Here is a 20,193-nt window from a genome sequence, read left to right as displayed (position 1 = left end):
TAAAACTCATGCCATATCCTAGCACGCAGTTGATTAACTGGGCGAGTGTCGGATATAACCCTGGCCTCATGTTTACCTCTAAGCTTTAAAATCCAATCAATTTTTGATTTTTAGCGCATTTCAGTGGTCTCACGACTCCTGGCATTGGGGCCTGCTGGGGAGTTTATCATGGAGGATTTGCGGTGAATTTGCCGTCTTTGTGAATGTGTTGGGTGAGCTGCCTGAACCACATGGGCAGGGCGCGAGGAGGAGCCATGTAGGTCACCCCCATCAAATTTCTGACCCTGTTTCTCGTGGTTTCCATCATCGGATGGGTGCTTTTCACGTTTGCTGCCAGACTATTGGCTTGGGTTCTTAGCTGATTTCCTATTGAATGATTAGCTTTTCTGCAGTGATTATATTGATCCATTTTGGATCATGTTCTAAGTCAGGGGTTTCTGATGACATCGGTGTCATGTGATTGTTGTTACATCTTAATTCTTGATGCCATGCTATTCAGAATTAGATCTGCCTTTATACATATACTGTAGTAGTTGTGATTATTCTAGAATCTAAATATTGAATGAAGAAATGGTTGTTAGTTCAAGATTGTATGCATTTTTGTAACAAATAGTTATGTTTTCAAAATTTAATGTTTCTTGTCAAGCGTTGTATGAGTTTAGATGTGTGACAAGTAGCGGGTTAATAGGATGAAGCGTGATCTACCTTGTTGATGAATGTAGTTGAAGGATATTCAAATCAAGGGTTTAGTTTCCGTTAATGGTTTGTGATAGGTCTATTGTAATGTTATTAGTTTAGATTCTATTAATCATTTTCATTATAGTGATTCATTGTTAACACAAACACCTTTTCTAGCGGATAGATTGATACGATGGCAAGCATATATTTCAGACATTCATTTAAAATGAAAAGATTGTCATTTGAAGTGGACTTTGTGTGTAGTTACATGGCTCTGTTTCACATCAGATGGCCGAAGAGCTACAAAACTGAAGTTAAAACAGAAAGACGCTGAAGGAGTTGCTAACAAAAGGAAAGGAAAACGAGGGCTAAGCAGTGTTTTTAGTTCTGGAGCTGCTAGATGCTTATGTTCTTTAGGCTCCATTTTTTTTTTTGGGTTAGGAGCTGCAGAATGAAATCTATGCATAGTTGGGCAAAACTGTTTTTGCAGAAAGCTTAGAGATACAGTTTCCAGTGAGATTGAGAAGGCCTATGGTAAAACAACGACAGCGAGGTCGCTGAGTAACTAATAAAAGCTATGAAAGTTCATCTAGCTGAAGTCCTAAACAGACAATGAGTGCTGTAAAATTTATTATACGTGTCTTCCTGGATGAATGATCTAAATGGCTTTAGCACAACTTTATTTCAATAAATTTAAATCCTTAACTGACTTAACAGGTCCGAGAGTTTGAACCAGCTCTGATACCAAATGTAAGGGCTATTCAAGATTTTAATGTAAGGTCTGTACAAGATTTTTACAGACATTGCAAAAAAACAGTAAAGGCTTCTAAAATTAAACATCATGAGCCTGTGATAAAATTTCCTGAATTTTATAAATTTAATTAACAGAACTGAAGAGAGTACTTACCTGTAAACTTGCGGTTGATGATACCAATGCCTCAAACTGCTCCTGCTGCGGTTACCAAAAGACCAAAACCACCTAGCCAAACTGAGTAGAACCTCGTTTACTCAATCCAGTAAGCTTCTCAGCTGAAGCAGACTGTCCCCCTGTGCCCAGAAAACTCAGAACAAGCAAATCTCAATCGTAGCTCAATCATTCCTCATGAACTCTGTGTATTTTCCTCTTGTTTTCTCCCCCCTGCCTCCAACCGTCCCTTCCTTCTTATAAGTTTTCATTTACCGACTTCCTCCATCTCCGTGTCCAAATTATGATACGTGTTGATTTTTTTTTATAAACAAAATTTGATTTTATTTTATTTAAATATCTTAATTTGAAATAAAGTTTATTTATTTATTTTAATGATTTAATTTTAATTTATTTAATTTATAATTTATAATTTTATTAATTTTATTTAATTTCATAATTTTTAATTTACTATAAGTGGGTCATTACGCTCTTGTAAGAAATGAAAGAAGTGGAGTTGCCACTTGAACATGAATCTAACTTTAAAATCCAAATGCAAAGAACCGAAAAGTTAGTCAGGGAGAAGTTGATGGATATCAAGGAGGGCTTTTTGTTTGAGAAAAAATGGATTAATACGTGGAGTCGCCACCTAAATAGGAAACCGACCAAAATGTCCATGTGCTAAAACTGTGAATGAACAAGATGAAAGGATTAGTGATAGGAAGAAAGATAAGGTGATGAAAAGATGAAGATTGATGAAAGATAAACGCCAAAAAATGTTGTGCTGCTTGATGGGCTAATGAGTGGAGCAAAAGATTAGAAAGATGCCGTTGAAGCACCGAGAACGAGATAAACTCCTCCTCGACAACGATGCCAAAAAATGTTGTCACCTGGATTGTACGGGCACTGCGACAATCGTTCAGGGTGGGGGCTGTCACTCTGATCCCCGCCCACTCCGTTCTAGCTGTTTCCCAACAATAGGCTACGGGGGCTAGTCCCTATGGAAATGAGGTGAAGGAAAAACAAGTTGGGAACCAATTTGAACCTAAAGGTATGCTTGTCATTTGGTAGAATTTAGCAATATTAATGATTAGATTAGATTTTAAGATGAGACCAGTGCCTTATGGAGTCACATTTCTTGCTTATTATAAATTTAGACCAAGTAATCAGATGGACACCCACTGCTTAATATGATAGATTAGCCTATATGAGGTGAAAATTCCTAAGAACTAGGTGTGATGCAAGGATATTGGTTAATTTTAGATTAAATGCTTTGTCTAAATGCCTCTCCCTTGGTTAACGATACATAGGGGGAGGTATCGTTAATCAAGCCACTCCCTGCTTCCCATTGACTTCCATCTCACAACCTACTTCAAATACTGTTTCTCAAAACAGTTAAGGGAGAGGTTCAACTTAGACTAGGCATGTAATCTAAAATTAACCAACATCCTTGCATCACACCTAGTTCTTAGGAATTTGCACCTCATATAGGCTATTCTATCATATTAAGCAGCGGGTGTCCATCTAGTTACTTGGTCTAAATTTATAATAAGCAATAATTGTGACTCCATAAGGCACTGGTCTCATCTTAAAATCTAATCTAATCATTAATCTTGCTAAATTCTACCGAGTAGCTAGGCCACTCATCTGTGTCTCCCAAACAAGTTGGTTCCCAACTTGTTTTTCCTTCACCTCATCTCCATAGGGACTACTCCCCGTAACTTGCTATTGGGAGACAACTAGAACAAATTGGGTGGGGATCAAAGTGACAACCCCTGCCCTAAGCGGGTGTCGCAGTGCTTGTACAATCCGGGTGACAACAGGCAACATCGATGGGATGAAACATCCATCAAATGGATGTCAAGACAACATTCTTGAATGGCACTATCGATGAAGAAGTCTATATAGAACAACCCTTGAGATTAGAAGTAAAATATAGAGACTTATGTCTGCAGGTTGAAGAAGGCATTGTATGGCCTTAAGCAGGCATTGCTACCCACCATTTTGTGGGTGATATCCCTAGGAGAAATTTTTTCTCCAAGATGGTGCTTAATCGGCAGTCGACAGCCCCTTGCAACCACCAACTAGCTCATTGTGCCACTTCTCCGCCACCTGAGCTATCCATGTGGTCCCTCACCCATCTGTCATGATCATATGTTTGAAGGTGGGCCTCCCGAACCTAAAGGCATGCTTGTCATTTGGTAATTGAGTATTTTATTTTTCCTATCATGGACACTTTTGCGCATGGATTAATGGGGGGAATTTTTGATTTAGGGTAGCATCGGATGTGCTCTAGCCATGAAAATTGGTGGAGAGGCTAAAGCATATGAGATCTCCAAGACCTAGAAATGGATTGGGAGATTCTACCAAGTTTAGGAGATATTAAAATAATTAATATTTTTAATGGAGTTCCTGTCTAAACTTAAGAAAAATAAAATATTAATGGGTATTAATATAAAACTGGGTTAAAAGGTTCTAAAGGACATGGATCAAGCCAAATCTGATCTTAGCCGTTGATTAGAGATGTAATCTCGGCCATTGAAGGACCAACAGGAAAAGTATAAGAGGAGGCTTGAGAGTAGTTTGGAGAACACATCAGAGTGATCAGTCATTCGATTTTCTAGAGCGGGGTTTGCTAAGAAAAGTTGAATTAGTGATCGGTTTGCAGTTAGGGGCAGTAAGTACAAGACAGAGGGGCAGAGATAGTGCCGGAAGACCAGCGCAGAGGCAGAGAGGTAGATGCAAAAGCCAAAGGGAGCCATGCAGAGGTTAGCAGAGACAACGCAGAGGCCAGGAAGGCCTACGTCATCCACGCAGAGGCTGTTGGAGTGATGCAGAGAGCCAGAGAGGTTGTGCAGTGCCTCGGAGAGATGATGCAGGGGATTTTGAGGCTAACGCAGAGGCCAGGAGGGCCTCTGCAGTGCTTCAGTTATGCTGGAGAGGGTTTCGTGGGGCAGATTTTTTGAATATCTCTGCTTCCGAATAGAGAGGTATTATTGCCGGATTGTTTTCTCTGCCGGGTGAGCTGGTTTGGCACCCAGTTGTACTCAGATAGACTGCATAATAAAATAACCCTCATTTTTGCTGCACCTGTTTTCCCATGTTGGGTTTTTCCGGGGATGAGTTGTCCAAAAATAACGGTGTCACTTGTGTGTTTGCTATTTATTTCAGTGGTTGATCTGTAGATGGTTGAGACTGTATTGTGTTTATTTCGATATTTATATGTTTAAATAACTTGTTCGTAATTAACAAGTAGGAGAAATAAACTAGAGAATACAGATAAAATTTCTAACAGGTAATACTTAGAAATTTCAACATGGTATTAGAGCGTGGTTGCAGATCACAGGAGAGTTGAAGGCACCAGCTGAAGCAGAGCATTTGCAGCGGAAATAGTTGTCCTGAGTGACAAAAGATGTTCCTAGTAGAAAGTAGCAGAGAAGGGTTGACGCAAAGGGACTGTGTCATCAGTTCGGGCCAGAGAGAGGTCAACGCAAAGGCTGAGGAGGGCAGAAAAAGGCTCATGAAGATCCATGTAGATACCAGGAGGGTTGATGCGGTTGGCTTCAGGAGCATTTTAGCCAGTGTCAGGATTGCACAGAGCCTAGAGGCTCAGTCCTTTGGTTGCTGGGGCTTAGGAAGCTGTGGGCAGTTTGCGAGGAGTGAAGCTGGTGGGGTGTTGTTGCTGCTGAGACAGAACAATACCTAATGGGGCAAAACCAAGGTAGAGGGAGTCGCTACTAAGGCGGATTTCTAGCCAAGGAATCCGGATTAGTGTTGCAGGTGCATAGGAGATCAGAGTGGTGCGACTCGACGGTTGGCAAGTGGGTTTCTAGGATGGAAATCGAGTCTCAGAGGGAGTCGAAGAGAGAAATTCTAGAGGGAAGTAGAGACTCGAAGGAGTCGAAAGGAAGAGCAGAGAGATAGCCATGAATGGACCGAGGGATCAGGACAGGTTGGACGGGGTGTCCAACTTTGTGGTCTGGAAGGCCAGGATCCTGTCCATTCTAGATAGACATCGCATCAAGGCCTTCGCCTTGAGAACAATGGCTATCCCAGTTGACCCTGCTAATAATGAAAAGTACGAGGAGGCAATGGCCAAGGCGAAATGCATCATCCTTAATGGGGTCAAGGATCATGTGGTCCAACATATTGCTGAGAAGGATACGGTAAAGGAAATGTGGGACACCTTGAAGACGTTGTACCAGCATACTTCCGTGCAGAGGAAGATGTTACTTAAGAATCAACTGCGGTCATACCAGATGCAAAAGGGGGAGCAGATAGATCACTTGGTAGATTGAAGGAGATTTGGGACCAACTGACTTCCATAGGGGCCACGGCGGATCAGGGGTTGATGATGAGGACCCCTATAAACGCAGTCTCCGAGGAGTGGGAGACATTCGTCTAGAGCATTCTGGGCAGGGAGAATCTTCCAAATTGGGAAGAATTATGAGCGACTCTTCGCCAAGAAGAGATCAGACGGTTGTCCAAGACGAGAAGTAGTAGCAAAGGAGTCCGAATCAAGAAGGAAGAGGAAGAGGATGAGGAAGGAAGAAGAGTCCACAACTCTAGCATCTGCGGGGAAGTAGGAGAAGAGGAAGAAAAAGGACCTCTCCAAGATTAAGTGCTTCAACTGTGGGGAACTAGGTCATTATGCGAACCAGTGTCCGAGGAAGAAGACTAAAGGAGAGGCATTTGACTCCAAGGCAGCGCCAACAAAGGCAGAAAATGAGGTAGAGGAGGATGATGATTGCGCCATCAGTGCTCATGTATCTCTAGAGAAGAGGTGGGGAGACATCGAGCTGTAGTCAGGAAGACTACAGGCGATGAGTGGCAGGATCCTTGAGGTACCCAAACTCTTGGATCATACCTTGCTACAGGAGCCTCGAAGTGAGAGTAGTAGGACTGGTGGATGTCAGTAGAAACATAGGTGAATGAAGTGGTAGAAGGTGCTACAGTACAGTAGTCCCGGGCAGGGCAGAGCTAGCAAGCTGTAGCAGTGCGAGAGGCATAGAGGAGGTTGCAATAGTGCAGGATGGAACAGAGAGGTTTGCAGTAGTGCGAGAGGCAGGGAGTTTTTGTAGTAGCGCAGAGGCAGTAGAGGGAGCACTTGATAGCGGAAGAGGGAGATTAAGCATCGGGAGTGTTTCTAGCCTAACTGGGATGTCAGTAATTGGGTGGATCAGTTACTTACTTCTCAGTAATTGAGTTGCAGTGCAATAGCAATTAGCAGTAGCACGATGCAGCATGATGAGAGGGGGTTGCAATGCAGATGTAGTGTTGGGAGAAAGGACCACCAGCAACACAGATGCAGAGGACCTGTCGTACGGATGTAACAGTGGCAGTGGCAGAGCCATGGGCAATAGTACAGGATGCGGTAGTGCAGAGGATGTTGGGCGGGGAGGCTTAGCATTAGCAGAGGTACTGGTGCCATATAATTAGAGTGATGCTTAGTGGAGAGTATTACTAGAGCACAGTCCTCGCTAAGAGGGAGTGTTGATTTGGGGTAGCATCGGATGTGCTCTAGCCATGGGAATTGGTGGAGAGGCTAAAGCCCAGGAGATCTCCAAGACTCATAAATGGTTTGGGCAGATTCTTTTCGGTTTAGGAGATATTAAGATAATTAATATTTTTAATGGAGTTCCTAAGTCTAAACTTAGGAAAAAAAATATTAATAGTTATTAATATAAAACTGGATTAGAAGGTTTTAAAGGACATGGATCAAGTCGAATCTAATCTTAGCCGTTGATTAGAGATGTAATCTCGGTTGTTGAAGGACCAACAGGAAAATTATAAGAGGAATCTTGAGGGTCAGTTAGAGAACACACCAAAGTGATCAGTCATTCGATTTTCTAGAGCGGGGTTTGCTAAAAAAAGTCGAATCAATGATCAGTTTGCAGCGAGGGGTAGTGGGTATGAGACATAGAGGCAGAGATAGTGCTGGAAGACCAGTGTAGAGGCAAAGAGGAAGACGCAGAAGCCAGAGGGAGCCTCGCGGAGGTTAGCAGAGACATCGCAGAGGCTAGGAGGGCTTGCGTCATCCACGCAGAGGCTGCTGGAGTGACGAAGAGAGGCTGCACAGTGCCTCAGAGAGCTGATGCAGGGGGTTTTAAAGCTAACGCAAAGGCCAGGAGGGCTGACGCAGTGCTTCAGTTGTGCTGGAGAGGGTTTCGTGGGGCAGATTTTGAATATTTGCTTCCAAATAGAGAGGTATTATCGCCGGATTGTTTTCTCTGTCAGGTGGGCCGGTTTGGCACCTAGTTGTACTCAGATAGACTGCATAATTAAATAACCCTCAGAATTGTTGCACCGGTTTTCCCAAGTTGGGTTTTTCCGGGGACGAGTTGTCCAAAAATAACAGTGTCACTTGTGTGTTTGCTATTTCTTTTAGCTGTTGATCTGTAGATGTTTTAGACTGTATTGTTTTTATTTCGATATTTACATGTTTAAATAAACCAAAGAATACAGATAAAATTTCTAATGGGCAGTACTTAGAAATTTCAACAGGATTTGGCAAAAGGAATGGGCTAGGTCTGTGATCTTGTCCTCTAGACCCCTTTTTGGATATTAACCTTGGATTCTAGCCCGTGGGATCTCTTTTATTGACCTCTTGGATTTAGGGATGGTATATCATGGGAAACCCTGATTTTGGTTGTGTGGTCTCGTGCCTTTGTTGAAGTGTAAAACTTAAACTTCTCGATACACAGAATATATATATATATATTTATTAATAATTAATTCACAGATGATGATGTTTACAATGGGGGTTCGCGGCTTATATATCACCATGGGCACCCTTTGGGGAAAGGGCATGATCTTATGATCGTGCCCTTTCGTCTAATTAACCTAAAATTAAATACTAACTAATTTTTTACATAACATTGCCTTCCTCTCGAAAGAATGCTTTGTCTTCATAGCATATGTAATGATGGATGTTGTTGACAAAATGCTTCATTCTCCCAAGAAGCGTCTTCTTCGGGTAAGTCCTTCCACTTGATCAGATATGCCAAGATGATCAAGGTCCCACACTTTAAAAGGTCTTGGATTAATCTCTCAATTTTCGTTTTTTGGTGATATCGGTATGGCTTGATGTTGACGAGATCTGACCCGGCCTTGACTTCTATTGTATGCTCACTTTCCCTATTAGGTGGAATTTTCATAGGTCGGTCTTGAAATACTTTTTCATGCTTCTGAATTAGATCTTGTATCTCTGGTGACTCTTCACTGGTCATATTTGCAGATAACATTTCTAATTGGTGACATTGTACTACATAAGCAGGTGCTCCTTTTCGAATCATCTTCATCATCTGAGATGATGGTACAATTTGATTCACTGGTGCTTGGAATTTATGTAATTTGTACTTTTGACCTCCCCATTTGAATTTTATAAATTGTACTTGGTGGTTGGCGGCATAAGTACCTAAAGTTCGTAGCCATTGGATACCTAAGACTACATCTACTCCTCCTAACGGTACCGTGAAGAACGGAGACTCTAAACTGAAGTCTTGAATCTGCAATTTAACCTTATGGCATTTCCCCACCTTTTCAATCTTCTTACCGTTAGCTACCATCACTTTCATGTTTGGTAAGGGAAATGAAAAAATATTGAGTCTCTTTGCCACGGTTGTATCTAAAAAATTGTGTGTGCTACCAGAGTCGATGAGAACCACTACGTTGTTCTTCTTTATGTGTCCTTTTAACTTTAAGGTCTGAGGTTGTGATATACTTGTCATAGCTAATAATGACACTTGCAGAATACTTCCGTCATCTAATTCTGGTGAGAATTCTGGGGCATCTTTTGTTTCTTCTATGTCAAAATCTTCACTGTTTGAATCCTTGGTTGCTTCACAATTATATAGGTTCTTTGGTTCGTTTCCTTTAGCACATCTATGTTTGGGGTCCCACTTCTCACCACAGCATTTGCATTTACCCTCTTTTATCCTTTGCATTTCCACATTAGATTTTTCATCTTCACGACGATGTGGTGGAACATATCTCGTATTATTTGAGTCCACATACTGGGGTATTCTTCGTCTTGAATATGTTTTTTCTGCTTTTGACCAAAATATTGGTTCGAAGTTCTTTTTCGCTGTTTTTGCTTTTTGTCTTGCTACTTCTATTGATGTAATGTCATGCATCTCAAGTTCTACTTGTAAATGGGTTTTGAGTCCCAAGACGTACGGCTGAATTAGACGAGATTCTGATAACCCAGGTACTTGTGTTACTAAAGTCTCCCATTCTTGAGTGTATTCGTCCACACTTCCTTTTTGTCGTAATTTGATGAGTTTTGAAAAGAACTCTTCTTCCTTTACACCTTGGAATCTTTTAAAGAATGCATCCTTAAATTTCCTCCAGCTAATGACATGTGTTGTCTTTCTCCACCACATATACCAATTATATGCTTCCCCTTCCATTTTCATGGATGCGTGCCTGAGCTTTTTGTCATCATCATTGATGTCATATATCTCAAAGTATTCTTCTGCTTTATTTATCCATGCAACATTGTTTTTTCGTTTCCATCGAATTTAGGCATCTCGACTTTTGCCCTTCACTGGTATGTTGCTAATGGTTGAGCGAAAAAGGGTTGTTGATTGGTAAAGGTATCCCAGAGTTGCTTGTTTGTAAGAGTCGCGTTACTCATTTCTTGGTGGGGTGTCGCTGATTTTTTTGGGGATACAGCGTTTTCATGAGAGTCTGTTGACTTTGTTGAATCTGATGAGTTGTGCTCTCGATTCTCTTCATTTTCTTGTAGTAGTTGTGCAGGTGTATAATTCATCTTTTTACACAGAAGTTTCAGCAATGTTAAAGATTCTCTAAGAGCTACTTCTGTTTGGACACGATTATTTTCCATCTTTATTTCTATTCGATCTGTCGTATCTTGAAGTTTTTTGATATTGTCAGCCTGCCCCTTAAGCTTGATCTCGAAATCATCTAATCTTTTATTGACCTCGTCGTGGTTGTTATTTATCTTATGCTTTGCATCCACCAATTTCTTTTGGAAATCTGCCATTGTCATTGTCGACATTGAGCGAGTTTGTGGGGGCGTATATTTATCTGCCAGCTTAAAATTTTAAAATGAATGAATGAATTAATTTTTTTTGTTTTTTTAAATAATTTTAAATAATTAGATTATATTAATTTAGTTTGATTTATGGTATATATATGAAACCAACAATTATATATTGACCATGTATAATTGACCAACAATTATAAGTATATTAATTTGAGCCAATATATCGACCAACAATTATATATAGACCCACGTATTGATGTCACACCGTTTGACCAATGGACACAACGTTTGATGGCGGGAGAACAAAATCTTTTTAACGATGTGTAATAATTTATTTAATTAACACGCATGGACAGTTCTGAACCGTCACGTTTGACCGTCGACCTTCGAGCAGATACACCGTCGAGCTCCCGCAGGGTACGCAAAACTACTGCAAGTTACGCATAACTGCCACAGGGTTCAGCGTCTTACCGTAGGTTACGCAGAACTTGCTACAGGTTACCGTAGAGGGTTTGATCTTAATGACGGTAGCAGTCTTCTGCGGCTGTCTCAAGCCTGTAACAACACACTCCAGGCAGACACGAATAATCCACACGCACTACTATTTTCTGAAAAAGCCCGTAGGGCCTAATGGCTAGCAGAACTTGTGGGTGTCACCAGTTCGTGTTGGCTCTAATACCAGATGAAGTGTAAAACTTCTCGATACACAGAAAAATATATATATATATATATATATATATATATATATATTATTAATAATTAATTGACAAATGATGATGTTTACAATGGGGGTTCCTGGCTTATATACCGCCATGGGCACCCTTTGGGGAAAGGGCATGATCTTATGATCGTGCCCTTTCGTCTAATTAACCTAAAATTAAATAATAAACCTAAAATTAAATACTAACTAATTTTTTACATAACATTTATCCACATGTATTCTTCCCTTTCCACTCATTATTATCTCATTCACCATTTCTCCCACCTAGGTCCACATTCCTCCGCTGGGTCCACATAGGGCTAGCTCTCCCGTTTCCCTTGCCCACGCCTTGGGTCAAGCCTAGAATGATGTCTTGGAGGTTGATGCAGCTAAAAAGAAAATTAAAAGCACAATTGTCCACATTCAACAAGAAAATGTACCACAAAATGCAAAAGATGGTTGGGACAAACACATTTAGCACATGGGCAAAAGCCAATACATGAGCTCTACCCATCATCATGGCCATCACCCTGGTTCCTATAGGCCCTATGAACCTCTTGCATAGTATAGGAACCCATGATTGTTCCAACCCCTGGTGGGCAATGAACTGCCCTGCCTTAAAAAGGGGTATCCACTACTATATCTCACACATCATGCTCTTACCCCTTGAGCCCTAAGCAGTTAATTAAAGAGAAATCATAAAAGGGCAAAAGGCATATAAAGAAGGGTGAAAAAATCAAGGTTAGGGCACCTCATGTGCCACGATTGCTCTCTCCTATACATTATATACTCAAGTGTGGGCTTCCCTTCTATTAGCTACCCTTGTACCCCAACATGTGGCCCAGGGATGCCCCTTCTCATTCCCTACTCCATTCACTTCTTTATCACATACCACCACCTTTTAAAGGATGTACTTTGGACATATTATCCCCTTTAAAGGTCGAAACCACATAATAGGATATTTGGTTAACCCCATTTGGAGTTTGGAGACATTAGCACATGCGAAAGCTCATTATGGAAGGGCAGACCATTATGAAGTCCCCATTTGTGGTCCATTGTTTGTAAGCTCTTTTACTTGATTTCCTTGATGACTTGTTGTACTGGAAGTTCACCTCTTTATCACATACCACCACCTTTTAAAGGATGTAATTTGGACATATTATCCCCTTTAAAAGTAGAAACCACCTAAGAGGATACTTGGTTAACCCCATTTGGAGTTTGGAGACATTAGCACATGCCAAAGCCCATTATGGAAGGGCAGGCCATTATGAAGTCCCCATTTGTGGTCCATGGTTTGTAAGATCTTTTACTTGATTTCTTTGATGACTTGTTGTACTGGAAGGTTAGGAGACGTATTAGATCTTATGTAGGATTACAGATAGTCTCCATCTTGGGTTTGGTCTCCCTATACGGGCTCCTAACCTTCCAGAGGGCTACATTGGCACATGTAGGGTGTGTGTTGAGAGCCATGGGCCTCCACAACATTAGACAACACTCCATGGATCCCCAGAGACATTCAAGGACTGCTTGAGATTTGTTTATTGAACGAGGAAGATGCACCTGGTTCACCTTTGCCCAACCAACCCCACAAATGTACCATGCACTTGGCAGCTGACCTAGGGCTTGTAGGATGATGTGGCATCACCTACACCATGATTTAAACCCTTACAGATGGTCTACAAGCATCTTCGACTTACTTGGAGACCCATGAGGTCGCTTGTGTGCCCTCACAGCCATTAGGAGCACCGTAAGTTTATTATGTGGAGAACAAGGGGCCATGTTATGAAACCAGCTCAAGAAAAAGATAGAAAAGATAGATCAACGCCTTAGAATTCAACCTCTTCGAGGGGGCAACCTCCTTTACATTACATAAATGAGCAATTCTTGGATGATTCAAATGACAAAACCTCCTTTCTATATATAGGAGTCTAAGGAGTCAAAATATAACCCAGCCAGCCTAACAATAATAATAGAAAGCCACAAAAATAACAATAGAGGGATTCTATGGGGCACAGTAATAACAATATGGGGATAATAGGGGCACAAAAATATTAATAAGGGGTACAACTACAATAGTAATGGGGTAATCACTAGTATTATATGGACCCAACATGCCCCTCTCCTTCAAAAAAGTGTTGTCCTCAACGCTTGAGAAGTTCTGGATACTTCTGTATAAAATTCTCATCCTCCCATGTGGAATCTTCAGCGGATAAGTTCTTCCGCTTGATAAGATACTCCGAAATTGATCGATTTCGTAGCTATCGAGTTCTTGTTTCTGTGACTGCTTCCGGTTCCAATATAATTTTTCCTTCCTCGTCAAGTTCTGGCAATATTGTTTGAACTGGGAGCTTGTCACCTATAACCTTCTTTAAACATGAAATATGGAAAACTGGGTGCAATCGAGAAGCTGCAAGAAGCTCCAATTTGTATGCCATAGTACCAATCTTTTGCAACACCTTGTATGGACCATAATACTTTGGTGATAATTTATTATCCTTCTTAGCTTGCTTGAGGGACATTTGCTTATATGGTTGTAGCTGTAGGAATACCAATCACCTACATCAAAACTTCTTTTGCTACGATGTTGATCTGCCTGTTGTTTCATTCTATTCTGTGCCAACACGAGGTTATCCTTTAAGAGTTGGAGGATTTGTTGTTGATGTTCGATGTGATGTCCACTGCTTGAACCTTAGAATTTTCTCTTAAATATGATGTGATGGATGGTGGCTGATACCCATAAAGTGCTATAAATGGGGTCATTTTTGTTGCTGTATGGAAGGAAGTGTTATACCACCATTCAGCCAGAGGCAACCATTTGACCCATTGTGTCTGTTTATCAGATACAAAGCAACGAAGATATCCTTCCAAACATTTGTTTACTATCTCAATTTGCCCATCAGATTGAGGATGATAAGATGAGCTATGAGCTAACTGAGTACCAAGATAAGAAAATAATTCTGTCCAAAAAATTCTAGTGAAAATGGGATCTCTGTCACTTACAATAATCTTTGGGTTTCCATGTAGCTTTTGAATTGTTTCCATAAATGCAGTAGAAACTGTACTGGCTTTAAATGGATGTGATAATGCACAAAAGTGTGCATACTTGGTAAGTCTGTCAACTACCACCATGATAACACTCTTTCCCTCAGACTTGGGTAAACCTGTGATAAAATCCATTGAAACCTCCTCCCAACGTTGGCTTGGAATGGATAAAGGTTGTAATAGACCTGGTGTCTTAATTGTTCCAACTTTATTTTGTTGGCAAACCAAACATTCCGCCACAAACTTTTGAATATCTGATTTAAGGCCATCCCAAAAAAATTCTTTCTTAACCCTGTGGTAAGTTTTTAAAAATCTTGAGTGCCCTCCTAAGGGAGAAGTGTGCAATTCCATAAGAATTTTTTGTTTTAGCTGGGAATTCTTACAGAGGTATAAGCGATCTTTGTACCATAACGAATCATTTTGCCAGCTAAATGTATCAGACATACTGAATCTTGTTGTAACTTTTGAATAAGTGCCCACACTTCTTCGTCATTCTTCCATTCCTCCCTTGCTTCGTTTATCCAATCTGGTTGGATAATAGAAATGACGCACAACACAACAATGCTTCCACATCCTCATCATTTCTTGAGAGTGCATTTGCCACCACATTTTGCTTCCTTTCTTGTAGATGATTTCAAAGTCATAACCCAACATCTTTGTGATCCACTTTTGTTGCTCTTCAGAGGATAATTTTTGTTCTAAAAAGTATTTAAGGCTATCATGATCCGTTTTTACCTTGAAGTGTCTTCCCATTAGGTAGGGTCGCCATTTCTTAAGTGCATGGAGTATTGCCAAAATTTCCTTCTCATAAATAGTTTTGTGTAAAAACTTTCCCTTGATTGGACGACTTTCAAAAGCAATGGGTCTTTCAACTTGCATTAAAACAACACCAATTCCATTTCCTGAAGCATCACATTCCACAATAAAGGTTTTTGTGAAGTCCAGTGTAGCTAAGACCGGTGCTTGGCACATTGCCTCTTTCAGATGTTTGAATGCCTTTGTTGCTTCTGGAGTCCATGAAAATGCATCTTTCTTCAATAATGTTGTTAGAGGTGCTGCTATTCTCCCATAATTCTTAACAAACTTGTGATAATACCCTGTCAACCCGAGAAATCCTCGCAGATGCTTTATGGATGTGGGAATTTTCCATTCCTTAATGGCTTTAATTTTGCTAGGGTCAACCTTAACTCCTTCATGAGATACAATATGACCCAGATATTCCACCTCTTGTACTCTAAAGAAACATTTGGATCTTTTTGCATATAATTGTTTCTCCTCCAATAGTTGTAGCACCCTGTCAACATGTTCAACATGATCCTTCCAAGACTTGCTGTAGATTAGTATATCATCAAAAAATACTAACGCAAATTTTCTAAGGAATGGTTTGAAAATTGAATTCATCAAACCTTGAAATTTTGAAGGTGCATTGGTAAGGCCAAAAGGCATGACCAAAAATTCATAATGATCGTCATGAGTTCTAAACGCTGTTTTCGGAATGTCTTCAGTCTTCATTCTGATTTGATGATATCCTGAACGAAGATCCAACTTGGTGAAGTAAATTGATCCATGCAATTCATCCAGTAATTAATCAATGACAGGAATGGGAAACTTATCTTTAATAGTGAGCTTGTTGAGCTCCCTATAATCTGGACACATGTGCCATGATCCATCCTTCTTGTGCACCAATACTACTGGAGCAGAGAAAAAACTTTGACTCGGTTGAATTATACCAGCCTCTAGCATTTCTGCAACCATACGTTTAATTTCACTCTTTTGGGCATAGGGATATCTGTACGGCCTGATGTTTGGAGGAACACTTCCTGGAATCAGATGAATAGCATGATCATGATCACGAATAGGTGGGAGACCTTTGGGAGTCTCAAATACCTTGGAATGATTGTCCAAGACTTTTTGGAGATCTGGAGAAATAGATGATTCCAATGTGGAAACATCTAGCGAACATAATTGTGCAATTACACCTCTTTGTTTCTTTTTTAGAAGCTTTGTCATACCGTTAGAGCTGATTATTTTTCCCGGTTTCCCTGCAATACCCCTTAATTCAACTTCCTTTCCTTCCACAGAAAATTTCATGAAGAGTTCTTGAAAATTAAAAGCTATTGTACCCAAGGATTGTAGCCATTGGACTCCTAGTACAACATCAACACTTCCCATTGGAATGGAAAGCATTGGGCTAGTCAATACATATTCTCCCATGGATAGCTTGATATTATGGCACTTTCCCGAGCAATTTATTGTTCCTCCATTTGCAACCATCACTTGACACTCTGGTGCTAGATATAAGAAGCAATTCAATTCTTTTGCTACCTTACAATGAATAAAATTGTGGGTACTTCCTGAATCAATCAACACTATTACCTTTTTCTTTTTGATTTGTCCTTCTATCTTGATGGTTTGAGGAGTGGTAATTCCTGCCAATGCATTACAAGATATGGTCGGATTCATTTCTTCTTTATATAGGCTTTGTTCCTGGAGTATATGCTTTTCTTTTGACCTTTCTTGCTCTTTTTCTTCTTCCTCTTCACAATCTATGTAGAATAATTTCTTCTCAGCACACTTATGACCTTTAGTGTATTTGCTATCACAACTGTAACAAAGCCCTTTTGCTCTTTTTTCTTCCAATTGTTGTGGTGTCAACCTTATAGGTTGTGGAAGACTAGGGGCAACAACACTTCCATATTTATAGTTGTGAGTGGTATGCTTCCTGGTTGCCATAATTTTGCTTTCCATTTTTCTTGCTAACCTGAATGCCTTCTCTAATGAATCAGGTTCCCAAAGGCGAACATCATGTTGGATATTATCCTTTAAAGTCCCTATGAACACATCAATCCTATGCTCCTCTGGAATATTTTTTACCCTTATGTTCAATTTTTGGAACTCCTCAATGTGCTCCATTATTGAACCCTTTTGTTTGAGACTTATCAATTGGCTAAAAAAAGTGTTGCTTTTTGTATCCTCATAATGTGTTGTCAATTCTTCCGTAAAAATTGCCCAAGTGATAATTTGTTTACGAGAGCAAAGCCATTGATACCATACAAACTGATTTGGTTCCAAATATAAAGTTGCAATACGTACCTTTTGTGTGTTTTGCACATTATTGAGATCGAAAAATTGCTCTATCTGTAATATCCATGTTGCGGGATCCTTGCCATCAAACTTCCTCATATCGATTTTTGGAATATGGTGGGTCTTCGATTCAACATTAGGGTCTATGGAATCATGATTAACATTTCTTTCGTTCTCATCATGAGTTTCCTTTACTACCTTTTCACCATTAGTGACCATTTCTTGTAGCAACTTATTCATATTTATCTTCAATTCTTCCATGTCTGTCTTCAAATCTGTCTTCCAATCGTCCATCTTAGCTTCCACGCCCTTTATCTTAGATTCCATGCCATTTATCTTAGCTTCTGTTAGCTTTTGTGAGACTGACATTTGTTGCACTTGGTCTTGTAATTTTGATATATCATGTAGCATTTCTTCCTCTTCTTCATGAGTCATGCTACTGCTTTCAGGTTGCTTACTAGGTGTTTGCATTTTCTTTCCTCTGGGCATTAGTTACCAATAACAATGCTCTACTATGCCCTTTGAATTCCTTCAAAATAATTTTTCAAACCAAGTGTCTAGTCAATTTAACGTCTTAAATTGCTCTACATAAATTATCAATTCGGGTATCGTAAACTGATGAAGTGTGGTGCACCATATGTGCTTGAGCTGCTGGATCAGAACATAACTAGGTCAGAGCAGAGCGTTGGATCCGGATACAGAGATGAAACAGATTGAATGGAGAAGGCTAGGTTGGAACAGAACACGGAGCGAATAGAGCTAGCTGGATCAGAACTCAACGTTGCGAATGCCCAATCCTTTCTCAAGTGGTTGGATCGGCGGGGCATTACATCGAATATGAAGATATTGATCCAAGAACAAGAAACAAAATGTCAGGTCTCGCTCCAGTGGGGGGCCGGGGGAAGACTGAATAAGGTTGGGATGGGATCTCCTTGATTTAGAAATCTCCACTAGTCCTCCATTGGTGTTAGCTAATTCAATCCATCCAATCATGATGGGGCCTCAAATCCCCTTTCTTCGACCACTACCACTATAGAAAGGTAGGACGCCTATATAAACAATGGGGCATTATGTGTGTGAGTTGGGCTTATGGTTATCATAAACTAGAGAAGAGGAGGGGGCTTCATTTATTATATTGCTTACTATCTCTATCCCCCTGTTCCTTGGCTCATGAGGAGATATATATGGATAGGCTGACTTCCCTGAGTTCATCGGGTGTATAGGGTTGGGGTTCAATAAACGGAACATAAGCAGGAGACAAAACATGAGCAGGAAACATAGTATAAGCGGGACAGAAAGCATGAGCAGGCGGGTCCTCCCATAGCTCAAATAGATACCGTAAATCCAATAGTAGATGCCGTAGCCCCAATAGTGATTCAAGCCCATGTGATAAAGAAGTAGACCTCCCATGTGATAAGCAAGCATAGTGAGCGAGGTCCCTACTCTATAATGGCGGGCCCTACCGCTACTATAGTTGGGCAGTGAGCCAGTGATGAAACCAAATTATACGCTGAACCAATGATGTAACATCCGCCTGGTAACTAACTCATTTTTTTGATGACCTGCCAACAACTATAGTAGCGCCCATCCCACGCGATTAAGCATAGTAATTCCCCAATAAGTACTGTTATTAATGAACTACCTTACTCCTTTCTAGTCGGGTAAGGCGAGGCGAATATTAAGAGTTTCAATAGTTTCTGAAGGAGCATCACCAGCTAACTAATGAGTAGAACCCACGCTCTATACTATAGTTGCCCGCGGGTAGGCAGATTACTCACGTTAATATGGAACCAGATTTTGTTGATAGGTAGGCGACATGCGGACTCATCACCAACCCCCTTCCCCGTTCAGTCATAGTTTCTTATATACGTAATAATGCTTTATACCTTAACAAGCCGAATGAATAAGCGATTTCATATATTGTGAGGAAGACAATGAATGCGTTCGTGAGAAATGAACAGTTACCTTCCTTCAACCTTAGTCTTCACAAAGGGTCATTTATCGAAAATGATACCCGGTACGTCCGAGAGTAACCAGCATATTTGTGTCTGACCTCCTATAAATCTTCCTCATTATTATATTTAGATCAGGGTTATAGAACGAAAGATTCTTCCAAATCCGAGGGAAAATAGATTGACAGCATGCAGGGATCCAATTCTGACTTCCAGAGAACAAACTTATAGTTCTAACAGCTGGTAACGGGTCGAGTGACTAGTAACGGGTCGAGCAAATAGAGGCCTCTTCACCTTCAGCTCTCGAAATGTCATCACATCAGGAGAACAATGGATTTGTTTCTCCGAACTTTTCAGTATTTCGAAGAGACCGTTGTTTCCATTTTGCCTTTCCCGGACGACCGGGATCCTATCTTGATCCTGTGGCGATTGTGCATTCATATATTATGAACAAGGACAGGTAACGTTTGACTTACTCCTAATGGTAAAAACGAGCTTTATTTTGAATAAAACGGATCTCCCCAAGTAGGATTCGAACCTACGACCAATCAGTTAACAGCCGACCGCTCTACCACTGAGCTACTGAGGAACAACGGAGGGTTCCCATATACGGGCAAGATTCTTGTTCTTTGGACCGACCCATGATCATCAGTGTATAAACGAGAAACTCAATAAGGTTTTTTATCAACTCTTGGACACCCCACCCTAGAGGTATTGACCTATAAATACAATAGGATCTATAATTATTGCTACCATTCAATATTAGGTATTACTTAAAAAAAGAATAATTCGATTATATAGAACCTTGAAATAAAGAGATAAC

The 20,193-nt window shown here is 40.5% G+C and overlaps 1 non-coding gene across 1 annotated transcript; it reads right to left on the bottom strand.

Annotated features, from left to right (window-relative positions):
- Positions 1-19,887: 19,887 nt before the first annotated feature.
- TRNAN-GUU (transfer RNA asparagine (anticodon GUU)) lies at positions 19,888-19,959 on the bottom strand. Its single transcript has one exon. It is a non-coding gene; the product is annotated as a tRNA-Asn (tRNA).
- Between the last annotated feature and the right edge of the window lie 234 nt (positions 19,960-20,193).

The sequence above is a fragment of the Pinus tabuliformis genome, chromosome 3_1 (assembly GCF_031772625.1).
Source record: "Pinus tabuliformis cultivar Carrire ecotype Pingquan chromosome 3_1, CPIR1, whole genome shotgun sequence".
Classification (NCBI taxonomy): Eukaryota; Viridiplantae; Streptophyta; class Pinopsida; order Pinales; family Pinaceae; genus Pinus; species Pinus tabuliformis.
Note: the sequence above shows the minus strand (reverse complement) of the source record. Positions and strands in the feature narration are given on the sequence as shown.